The sequence below is a fragment of the Triticum aestivum genome, chromosome 1B, assembly GCF_018294505.1.
Source record: "Triticum aestivum cultivar Chinese Spring chromosome 1B, IWGSC CS RefSeq v2.1, whole genome shotgun sequence".
Lineage (NCBI taxonomy): Eukaryota > Viridiplantae > Streptophyta > Magnoliopsida > Poales > Poaceae > Triticum > Triticum aestivum.
The window spans coordinates 488,462,818-488,476,117 of record NC_057795.1 but is presented as its reverse complement, the minus strand read 5'-3'; positions in this window follow the sequence as shown (position 1 = coordinate 488,476,117).

The following is a 13,300-nucleotide window of genomic DNA, read 5'->3' as shown; positions in this document are numbered from 1 at the left end:
AAAGGCAATGTCACTTTTCATGTTAATGGTATTGAGCATACGGTACACTTTTCGAGGAAACAGCCTCAAGTCCATAGTATAAATTCTATTGGAAAAGTTTCAATGATTACTATTGGAGGTTTTGAATTCCCTCTTCCTACTGTCGAGAAGAAATGTGATATTCTTATTGTTGGGGACATGCATATCCCCATTGAGGTAACCTAGTGTTGTTTCAAAATTCTACGGTTTTATGTTATTCGGAAGAAGTTTCTTAACAAAACTTGATCAACCTTGTTGGTGGATTCCTTTTGATGAGCATAAGATGGATGAAGTTAGAAAGCACAATTCTCTGTACCCTCCTTTTACTTTTTGTTATTTAGTTTAAATAGAGCAAAAATAGTATTTTCTGTGTGTTTTCTGAATTATCCATGCAATAAAAAATACCCCAAAGATAAAAGTTCTCCAAATTCCCTGAAAATGAAGTATGATTTTTTGTAGAATATTTAAGAATTTCTGGCACCGAGAACACACCAGGGGGGCCCACCATTTGGCCATGAGGGCACAGGGCACGCCCACCCCCTGGGGCGTGCCCCCTGCCTCGTGGGCCCCACGTGGACCCCCTCCACTTATTCCAGCACCCACTCACTTCGTCTTCCTCCAGAAAAAAAATCCTCCCATAGCTCAAGCCCATGTTCTAGCTCATTTTGCTGCCATTTTTCGATCTCCTTGCTGAAAGCTCCATTCACAAAACTGTTTGGGGGGTTTGTTCTTCGGTATGTGACTCCTTCAATGGTCCAATTAGTTTTTGTTCTAGTGCTTTATTTATTGCAAATTTTTTTGCGGCTGAGGTGACACTGTTCTTGAGCTTGCATGTCAAATTTATATGATCCAAAGTAGTTTTAATGCATGATATAGCCTCTAGGCACTTGTGGGAGTAGTTGCTATCAATCTTGTTGAGTTTAGTTTACTTTTATTTCGAGTCACTAAAAATTTTAGAAATTTTTCAGAGAAGGAAAAATGCATAGGAAAATTTACCAAGGTGGTTCCTCAAGGAAGCAAGGACCAAGGCTCACAATACATGAGCCGGACGATGAACCATCGAGGGAAGCTCAAGTGCGGCCTTGTGAATGGCCGGCAGAAGAGTTTATGGTCCAAGCCGCTTTCAAGGATGAATTTGACGTGCATGTGCGTAATGCTGATCTTGAGGACTTCATGTCAGATAAGTGCCTACAGTACTACTACCTCAGTGATTCCTTTGTGAGAATGTTTAAATTTACATCCTCGCGCAATTCTCACACTATTTTATTTGATCTTTATGATAAATCATATACCATGGACCTATAAGATTTTAGTACTGCTTGTAAACTCCCGCGGTGGGGCAATGTTAGTGAGCCTCGTAAATCTGAATATAAAGACTTTCTTGCTAGTATCACTGTAGTGGACTCTAGAGAAATCACACAAGCTACCATAGGGAGCATTCATTTCCCTTCCATACATTATTTTGCTCTCTTTATAGGTAGATGCATTAACGGTAAAGATGAGGCTTACCGCCACATGTGCGTTCCAGATCTTAGTGTTCTCAAGAGTGCGGTATTAGGTGATAAACAATATAATTTGGGCGGCATTATTGCATGAAGACTGCATCTTAATGGTACATGTGGAGATTTGTTTGGTGGGATTTATGCAACTCATGCAGCTAATTATCTTGGTGTACCCATACATGGAAGTGACATGGAGTTGCCTCCTGCTTATCTAGATTATAGTGCCATGGTTAGCCATCAGTTCCTTGAGAGGAATGAACAGTTCCTCCAGTACCGGCTAATCTTTGACAGACGGCATACTATCCATGTTGCTCTCCCTGCTCCCACTTTCTTTGACTTTCAGGCAAAAAGGAGATACTTTATAACCAGGGAGGAGGCAAACGAATATGAGAGGAGGACGGAGGCAGCTTGCCTCCAAGCTGCAGCTCGTCAAGCAGTAGTTGCTGCATCCCAGTACAACCCTGACTATGACTTTGGATATCCGCCAGGCCAGCAGTGGCCATAGACCGACTTAGGCCAAAAACCTAAGCTTGGGGGAGTACGTATTTCTCACCGACAGTACATTCATGTTCACACACTCATTCTAGTTGTCGGTGCTCATAATTTTTCATTGTACTATCCATGCTAGTTTATTTGGTTTTCTTGCTTTCTTCTTGTGTGTTTGAAAAACCTTAAGTAAAACCAAAAAAAATAGTTGTAGCCTTTAGCTAGTTTACTTTCCATGCTTGTAGTAGTTATATTAAAAGAAAACCCAAAAAGATTTCTCATTATTCTTTTGCTTGTTGGGAGCTTTCCCATGTAAATAGTCCTATTTCTTTCCTTTGGGGTCGAGAGGAGAAGACCACGATGAAAATGTTGAGTGGCTCTCATATGCATTATTGTTGATATAACCAAGAGCCCATATTACCTTGTCTTCTCATTTGTATTAAATGCTTGCAGATTCCAGCTTAGTCCAATGCACGTGCACTATTATTATGATTTACACCGTTCGGTCATGCGAGTGAAAGGCAATAATGACGACATATGATAGACTGATTGAGATGAGAGAAGCTGGTATGAACTCGACCTATCTTGTTTTTGTAAATATGATTAGTCCACCGTTCCTGATTCAGCCTATTATGGATGTAACATTTTTGCAATGACAATTAGAGATTATAGTTGCTCATGCTATGCTTAATTAGCTAGGAGTATATAATGGTTTACCTTGCGTGCCAACATGCTATTAAAATGGTTGTGATGTGGTATGATAGGGTGGTATCCTCCTTTGAATGATTCGAGTGGCTTGACTTGGCACATGTTCGCGCATGTAGTTGAAACGAAATCAACATAGACTCCACGATATTTATGTTCACGGTGATTTATATCCTACTCATGCTTGCACTCATTATTGATTAATCTTAATGCATGTTCATGACTGTTGTCGCTCTCTAGTTGGTTGTTTCCCAGTCTCTTTCTAGCCTTCACTTGTACTAAGTGGGAATAGTGCTTGTGCATCCAGTTCCATAAACCCTGAAGTTGTTCCATATGAGTCCACCATACCTTCCTATATGCGGTATCTACCTGCCGTTCCAAGTAAATTTGTATGTGCCAAACTCTAAACCTTCAAATGAAATTCTGTTTTGTATGCTCTAATGGCTCAAGTATCAACTAGAGCTATCTATATCTTCCATGCTAGGTGGGTTATTCTCACGATGAGTGGACTCCGCTCATCATTCATGAGAAAATGGCTGGTAACCGGGATGCCCAGTCCCATGCTCAAATCAAATCAAAATAAATGCAAACAAAACTCCCCCAGGACTGTTGTTAGTTGGACGGCACCCATTGTTTCGTACAAGCCATGGATTGATGTTTGTTGGTGGTGGGGGAGTATAAACTTTACCATTCTATTTGGGAACCGCCTATAATGTGTGTAGCATGGAAGATATCGAGATCTCTCGGTTGTTATGTTGACAATGAAAGTATACCGCTCAAAATATTATGTATCTCTGTTTCAAAACTCGTGCTCTGGCACCTCTACAAATCCCTGTTTCCCTTTGCGAAGGGCCTATCTATTTACTTGTATGTTGAGTCATCATCCTCTTATTAAAAAGCACCAGTTGGAGAACACCACTGTCATTTGCATGCATTGCTATTAATTTACATTGAGTATGACTGTGAATGGATCACTTTTGCCATGAATTACAATGTCTAGTCAGTCCTTGATCTTCAGGGGTGCTCTGCATTTATGTTTTGCAGTATCGGAAAGGGCTAGCGAGACACCATTTTGTTATATCATATTATGATTGTTTTGAGGAAGTGTTGTCATCCGAGATTTATTATTATTGCTCGCTAGTTGATTATGCCATTGGTATGAGTAACCATGAGACCGAAATGTTATTGTGAATATGGTTAGTTCATAATCTTTGCTGAAAACTTGAATGTTGGCTTTACATATTTGCAACAACAAGATCAAATAGAGTTTGTAAAACTTTTTCTTATCACTTTCAGTCTGCCAACTGAATTGCTTGAGGACAAGCAAAGGTTTAAGCTTAGGGGAGTTGATACATCTCCAATGTATCTACTTTTCCAAACACTTTTGCCCTTGTTTTGGACTCTAACTTGCATGATTTGAATGGGACTAAACCGGACTGACGCTATTTTCAGTAGACTGCCATAGTGTTATTTTTGTGCAGAAATAAAAGTTCTCGGAATGACCTGAAAATCCACGGAGCAACTTTTTGGAATTAATGAAAAATACTGGCGAAAGAATCAGCATCAGGGGCCCACACCCTGTCCATGAGGGTGCAGGGCGCCCCCCCCCTACCTCATGGACCCCCTAGGACTCCACTGACCTCAACCCCAACTCCGTATATTCACTTTCAGGGAGAAAAAATCAGAGAGAAGGATTCATCGTGTTTTACGATACGAAGACGCCGCCAAGCCCTGCTCTTCCTCAGGAGGGCTGAGCTGGAGTCTGTTCGGGGCTCTGGAGAGGGGAATCCGTCGCCATCGTCATCATCAACCATCCTCCATCACCAATTTCATGATGCTCACTGTCGTGCGTGAGTAATCCCATCGTAGGCTAGCTGGACGGTGATGGGTTGGATGAAATTTACCATGTAATCGAGTCAGTTTTGTTAGGGTTTGATCCCTAGTATCCATTGTGTTCTAAGATTGATGTTGCTATGACTTTGCCATGCTTAATGCTTGTCACTAGGGCCCGAGTGCCATGATTTCAGATCTGAACCTATTATGTTTTCATGAATACATGTGAGTTCTTGATCCTATCTTGCAAGTCTATAGTCACCTACTATGTGTTATGATCCGGCAACCCCGAAGTGACAATAATCGGGACCACTCCCGGTGATGACCATAGTTTGAGGAATTCATGTATTCACTAAGTGCTAATGCTTTGGTCTGGTACTCAATTAAAAGGAGGCCTTAATATCCCTTAGTTTCCAATAGGACCCCGGCCATGGGAGGGTAGGACAAAAGAAGTCATGCAAGTTCTTTTCCATAAGCACATATGACTATATTCGGAATACATGCCTACATTACATTGATGAACTGGAGCTAGTTCTGTGTCACCCAATGTTATAACTGTTGCATGAGAATCACATCCGACATAATTATCCATCACTAATCCATTGCCTACGAGCTTTTCACATATTGATCTTTGCTTAGTTACTTCTCTGTTGCCACTGTTACGATTACTACAAAACTGCTACTGTTACTTTTGCCACCGTTACCGTTACTCCCATACTACTTTGCTACTAAATACTTTGCTGCAAATATTAAGTCTTTCGGGTGTGGTTGAATTGACAACTCAACTTCTAATACTTGAGAATATTCTTTGGTTCCCCTTGTGTCGAATCAATAAATTTGGCTTGAATACTCTACCCTCGAAAACTGTTGCGATCCCCTATACTTGTGGGTTATCAATATGTGTCTTTGCTTGTTTTATTTTGTGTTTTAAATCATTAACCCTTGCTGGACACACCTATTTGAGAGAGCCAAATTTATGTCATGACTTGTTACAATTGCTCTCTATGCTTCACTTGATTTTTTTATGAGCAATGGACTTGCTTTAGTGCTTCACTTATATCTTTTTGAGCACGGTGTGCTTAGTATTTTTGAAGAAATGCTCTCCTGCTTCACTTAGATTTATTTGAGAGTTAGTAAAATTTTGAAGAAATTCTCTCTTGCTTCACTTAAATTATTTTGAGAGAAAGAAAATATGTTATGCTCATGATCTTCACTTATATTTGTTTGAGCTTATGAAAAGCAACACATGAAATTTAGTCCCAAAGTGATAGATATCCAAGAAGGATAAAGAAAGAAAGAAATATATGTCGTGAAGATCATTGGAGAAAATAAACTTGATTCTTAGTAATATTTTTGAGATATGATGATGTGATATGTGAGTTATGTTGGTGAGTAATTGTGCTCTAGTAAGAATATTGGTGTTAAGGTTTGTGATTCCCTATGCATGCACAAAAGTCAATAATCATGCAATGAAAATTATATCCTACTTGTGGTGCATTATTCGGTGTTAATTATGCTTACTGCTTGCTTATGAGATTATTCGTTTCTTGGTTGGTCGCTTCTCAATCTTTTTGCTAGCCTTCATTTTGCACCAAGTATGATCTCTACTTGGTTGGTCCTTTCTTTTACTTTATGCAATTTTTATTTTTGAAATTGAGTCTCCACCCTCTCTTATAAAAGCACCAACCAGGGGACAATATGATCGTACTTAAGTATTGGGTGTAGCTAATATTCGAGTGTGTTTCATGAATGGATCAAAGTTTGAGCATGATGGGCTAGGGATAACTTGTTTTAGCATTGATATTTTGAAAGACATGGTTGCTTGTTGATATGCTTGAGTATCTAAATTATTATGTCAAAACTAGACTATTGCTTTGAATCACATAAAAGTCCAAATGTCCATTCTATGAAGTAAAAGAATATGATATGACATGATAAACATCACTCCGCATCAAAAATTCTGTTTTATCACTTACCTACTCGAGGACGAGCAGGAGTTAAGCTTGGGGATGCTGATACGTCTCCAACGTATCTATAATTTTTTATTATTCCATGTTGTTTTATTATCAATCTTGGATGTTTTATAATCATTATATAGTCATTTTATATCATTTTTTGGTACTAACCTATTGACATAGTGCCAAGCGCCAGTTGCTGTTTTTTTGCATATTTTTTACATCACATGAAATCAATATCAGATGGGGTCCAAATGCCACGCCAATTTACGATGATTTTTTATAGGCCAGAAGGAACACAACGGGCCCTAGTTGCACCTGGGGGGAGTCCCGAGGAGGGGACAACCCACCAGGGCACGCCAGGAGGCCCAGGCGCGCCCTGGTGGGTTGTGCCCAACTCGGGTGCCCCCTGGACCGACTCTTTGCTCTATAAATACCCCTCCAGAAACCCTAGGGGAGTTGATGAAATTTTTATCTAGCCGCCGCAGAGTCCAGCACCATGAGATCCAATCTAGACACCATCACAGAGGGGTTCACCACTTCCATTGGTGCCTCTCCGATGATGCATGAGTAGTTTTTTGTAGACCTTCGGGTCCGTAGTTAGTAGCTAGATGGGTTCCTCTCTCTCTCTCTTGATTATCAATACAATGGTCTCTTGGAGATCCATATGATGTAAGACTTTTGGCGGTGTGTTTGTTGGGATCCGATGAACTTCGAGTTTATGAACAGTTATATCTTTTCATATCCATGAAAGTTATTTGAGTTCTTTGATCTCTTATATGCGTGATCTCTTATATACTTGTATTTCTTCTCTGATATTTGGGTTTTGTTTGGCCAACTTGATCTATTTATCTTGCAATGGGAAAAGGTGCCCGGTAGTGGGTTCGATCTTACCGTACTTGATTCAAGTGACAGAAAGGGAACCGACACGTATGTATCATTGCTACTAAGGATAAAAAGATGGGATCCATATCTTCCGCAATAGATAAACGGATCTTGTCTACATCATGTCATCGTTATTATTGCATTACTCCGTTTTTTCATGAACTTAATACACTAGATGCATGCTGGATAGCGGTTGATGTGTGGAGTAATAGTAGTAGATGCAGGCAAGAGTCGGTCTACTAATCTTGGATGTGATGCCTATGTAATGATCATTGCCTGGATATCATCATGATTATTTGAAGTTCTATCAATTGCCCAACAGTAATTTGTTCACCACCGTTTGCTATTTTTCTCGAGAGAAGCCACTAGTGAAACCTACGGCCCTCGGGTCTTCTTTCTCATATATTTTCCTTGCGATCTACTTTTTCGTCACATTTATTTTCAGATCTATTAAACCAAAAAAATACAAAAAAATACCTTGCTGCAATTTATTTGTTCCGTGATCTATTTATCCCATCTACAAATTTACCTCACGTCCTTTGCCTATCTTGAGGCGTCGTACCCCGAAAGGGATTAACAACCCCTTTAACATGTCGGGTTGCGAGGTGTTGTTCTTTGTGTGTAGGGGTTGTTTATGCTGTGTTGATTGGTTCTCCTACTAGTTCGATAACCTTGGTTTCATATCTGAGGGAAATACCTACCACCTCTATGCTGCATCATCCCTTCCTCTTTGGGGAAATACCGATGTGGCTTCAAGCGACATCAGGTACTACCGTGAAGACTGAGATCAGAGGCATAAGAGGGAGAACAGAAGAAAGAAGGAGGGTTTGGGCGGCACTAGTAGCGGTGGTAGCCATGGTAGTACCGCTCATGGGCAGTACTACCGCTGCTACTGCCGCACAACCCGACATGAGAAAAGACATCCTCGAATCGAGGCAGTAGCAGTGCCGAACCAGGACGGTCCTGCCGCCGATGCACACAAGCGGTACTACCACTGTGGGACACCCGTACTGCCGCTTGAGGACATGGGCATTACTACCGCTCTGCCGGCGGTACTACCGGTATCTCTTCACAATCCCCACTTCTGTTGAAACGACAAAGTCCAAGGAGAGGAAAGGAGCTGGGGGTGCAAAAAGGAAGTGTATGTGTTGATTCCACCCTAGCCTTTTCAATGCGGACCCTCTCTTGATAGAACAGTGTCTCCTACGACTCAAGTCCACCAACCGAAATGAAAGAGACTACACCGTCTTCACTTAAAGCTCCGAGGGGAAAGAATTGTCTCGTGCCAATGAATGAATCTCTGAAAAACTTAACGCACATGATTAGTCCGCAAAAGCATTGCCATCAATCACCAAAACTACTTAGAGAGAGACATGCCCTAACATCCGGCGCCACCGAGTTCACTTGACATAGCCATAGCCAAAAACCCTAATTGGTTCGGTCTCACCGATAGGGATCTCGGTCACCGATATGGGATTGCAAACTCTCTGTTTCCCTTCATAACGTTTCGGTCTCACAAAAATGAGCGATCAGTCCCACCGAGTTTGCTGGACCAAGTCTCTGTTTGCTTATTATTGAAATCGGTCTCACCGATTTCATGTGATAGATCTCACCGAGATGAGGTTTCGCCCTAACCCTAGCGCATCGGTCCCACCGAGTTGGTATTGTCGGTCCCACCGAAAAGCCTAACGTTCACATTTTGAACCAGATCGGTCTGATCGAGTTTCACTATTTGGTCCCACCAAGTTTGGTAAATTGTGTGTAACAGTTAGATTTTGTGTGGAGTCTATATATACCCCTCCATCCCCTTCTCCATTCGAGAGAGAGCCATCAGAATGTTCCTACACTTCCACTACTCATTTTCTCAGAGAGAACCACCTACTCATGTGTTGAGACCAAGATATTACAATCCAACCACAAGAATCTTGATCTCTAGCCTTCCCCAAGTTGCTTTCCACTCAAATCATCTTTCCACCATATCCAAATCTGTGAGAGAGAGTTGAGTGTTGGGGAGACTATCATTTGAAGCACAAGAGCAAGGAGTTCATCATCAACACACCGTCTATTACCTTTTGGAGAGTGGCGTCTCCAAGATTGGTTAGGTCTCACTTGGGAGCCTCCGTCAAGATTGTGGAGTTGAACCAAGGAGTTTGTAAGGGCAAGGAGATCGCTTACTTCCTGAAGATCTACCCAAGTGAGGCAAGTCCTTTGTGAGCGATGTCCATGATGGGATAAACAAGGATGCTTCTTCGTGGACCCTTCATGGGTGGAGCCCTCCGTGGACTCGCGCAACCGTTACCCTTCGTGGGTTGAAGTCTCCAACAACGTGGATGTATGATAGCACCACCTATCAGAACCACGCCAAAAATCTCCGTGTCTACATTGCGTTTGCTCCCTCCAAACTCGTCCCATTTACCTTCATATGCAATGATTTACATTCCACTCCTATACTCTTAGATTGCATGTGTATGTTGATTGCTTGACTTGTGTTAAGTTGCTAAAATCTGCCAAGACTTAAAATTGGGAAAAGGCTAGATTTTTATTTGGTCAATTAGTCTAATCACCCCCCTCTAGACATACTTTCGATCCTACAAGTGGTATCATAGCATTGGTCTCCATTTGCCTTGATTTCCATAGCTCTGATGATCATAGCCTTGGTTTCACAACCTAGGAGAGTATGGCGTCTGGCGATCGAAGTTACCACCGTAGAGGTCCTTACTTTGATGGTGCTAATTTTGCTAGTTGGAAGCATAAGATGAAAATGCATATTCTTGGACATAACCCCGCCGTTTGGGCTATTATGTGTATTGGTTTGCAGGATGAATTCTTTGATGGGAGAAAACCAAATAGTGAAGCAACCACAAAAGAATTGAAGATGCTGCAATACAACGCTCAAGCTTGCGATATCCTCTTCAATGGATTGTGCCCCGAAGAATTCAACAAAATCAGCCTTCTTGAGAATGCAAAGGAAATTTGGGATACTTTGATTGATATGCACAAAGGTACTGAGTTCGTCAAGGAATCCAAGTTGGATGTGCTTCAAAGTCAGCTTGACAATTTCAAAATGAAGGATGGTGAAGGTGTCACTGAAATGTACTCTAGGGTTGCTCTCATCACAAATGAGATTGCCGGCTTAGGAAGTGAAGAGATGACTGATAGATTCATCATCAAGAAGATCCTAAGATCCTTGGATGGAAAATATGATACCGTGTGCACATTGATCCAAATGATGCCAAATTACAAAACTCTCAAGCCAACGGAATTCATTGGAAGAATTGTTGCTCATGAGATGTCACTCAAGTATAAGGAAGAGCTTCACAACAAGTCTAGTGGTGCTTATAAAGCCTCATGTGATGCTCCTGCCACATCAAGTGAAAAACAAGTCTGTGATACATCTTCGTCGTATCTATAATTGTTGATTGTTTCATGCCAATATTATTCAACTTTTACATACTTTTGGCAACTTTTTATATGATTTATTTGGACTAACATACTTATCCAGTGCCTAGTGCCAGTTCCTATTTTTTGCATGTTTTTGTTTCACAGAAAATCCATAACAAACGAAGTCCAAATGCAATAAAAATCTACGGAGAATTATTTTGGAATATTTGTGAATTTTAGGAGGTGGAATCAACATATACGGAGGCCCGAGGCCTCCACAACCCACTAGGGCGCGCCACCAGGGCCCAGGCATGCCCTGGTGGATCGTGCCCTCCTCGGACGTTGGTTTGAGACCTTCTTATGGCGCAAGAAATATAATTTATGGAAAAAACTGTGTAGAAATTTCAGCGCAATCAGAGTTATGGATCTCCGGGAATTTAAGAAACCGAGAAGGGCCAGATCTAGGGAGCGCAAACCAGAAGAGAACAGAGAGTGAGATCCAATCTCGGAGGGGCTCCTGCCCCTCCTCTGCCATGGAGGACATGGACCAGAGGGGAAACCCTCCTCCCATCTTGGGGGAGGCCAAGGAAGAAGAAGAAGGAGGGGGGGGTCTCTCCCCCTCTCTCCCAGTGGCGCCGGAGTGGCGCCGGGGCAAGGATCATGACGGCGATCTACATCAACAATCTTACTACCATCAACACCAACTTTCTCCCCCTCTATGCGGTGGTGTAACACCCCTTCTCCCCACTGTAATCTCTACTTAAACATGGTGCTCAACTCCATATATTATTTCCCAATGATCTATGGTTATCCTATGATGTTTGAGTACATCTGTTTTGTCCTATGGGTTAATCGTGATCTTGGTTGGTATGATTATATGTTTTATTTATGGTGTTGTCCTACGGTGCCCTCCATCTCACGCAAATGTGAGGGGCCCCCACTGTAGGGTGTTGCAATATGTTCATAGCTTGCTTATTGTTAGTGTTGCGGGGGTGACAGCAGCCTAAACGCGGATAAGTGGGTTATGGCGTATGGGAGTAAAGAGGACTTGATACTTAATGCTATGGTTGGGTTTCATGACCTTAATGATCTTCAGTAGTTGCGGATGCTTGCTAGGGGTCCAATCATAAGTGCATATGATCCAAGTAGAGAAAGTACGTTAGCTCATGCCTATCCCTCATATAAAATTGCAAGAATGATTACCGGTACTTGTTATCGATTGCCTATGGACAAATGACTTTCTTGTTGACAAAAGCTATCCACTTTTATTACCTTGCATTCTATTTGTAGTTTTATTCTTGCAAAGTACTCGTAGTTTTATTCCTGCAAAATAGTTTCATACTTGTTCTAGGTAAAGCAAACATTAAATGTGCGTAGAGTTGTATCGGTGGTCGATAGAACTTGAGGGAATATTAGTGTTGTCTTTAGCTCCTCGTTGGGTTCGACACACTTATTTATCGAAGAAGGCTACACACAATCCCCTACACTTGTGGGTTATCAAGACCTTTTTCTGGCGCCGTTGCCGGGTGGCAATAGCGTGGGGTGAATATTATCGTGTGTGCTTGTTTGCTTTATCACTAAATAGTTTTTATTTTCAGTTCTAAGTTGTTCTCTATCTTTAGTTATGGATATGGAACACAAAACACCAAAAAAAATTAGTTGTACTTCCTACTGACAGAGATGGGGAACCTCCTAACACCCTCGATGATCGTTATGTGAAAGATATTATGCACTACTTTGATAATCTTGAGAAAAGCCCATTCAACTTGATAATGGGAGCAATGTTGGATCAATGTGAATACTTTAGGGATTATTGCTTGGCACAAAAAGGGAAACTTTTATGGGATCAAATTTATATGTTACATTGCTATGCTCGGGATTTATGCTTGAGATATGATTTTACTTGTTGCTCTAGGATGAATGCTCCACACCTTCCGTTTTCATGCAAATATAATGATAATGAAACCTTGGCTTCTTATGCCAATGGTATATATGATTATTATGATGTGGAACGAATAGAAGAATTTGTTGCTTTTAAGGGTGCTTATAAAATTGAATCTTTGTTTTTAAAGTATGAAGCTTTTGATGATGATGTTTATAGACCTGAAAATTATGCCATCCTTAAATATTGCTATGATAATTATAAATATAATTCCGATATTGATGAATTTATTGAGAAAATCTCTGTTGTCCAAGAAGAGACTAATATTTTGCAGGAGTCTCTGGAAGAAGGAATTGATGAAACTGTGAGCTCACTGGATGAAAAAGATGAGGAGGAGAGCGAAGAACAAAAGGAGGAAGAGCGGATTGATCACCCGTGCCCACCTTCTAATGAGAGTAATTCTTCAACTCATACATTGTTTAATGTCCCTTCTGTAAGGGTATATTTCACCCTATGTGGTTTTGGTGATTGATGATAATGCATTTGCGGACTAATTGTGTGCTTTGAGCATTTTGGATATCTCATGTCTAGGCACAAGATGATTCATTGCCCCTAGCCTAGTGAAGACGGTGTTTCTCTACATTTCTTTTCGG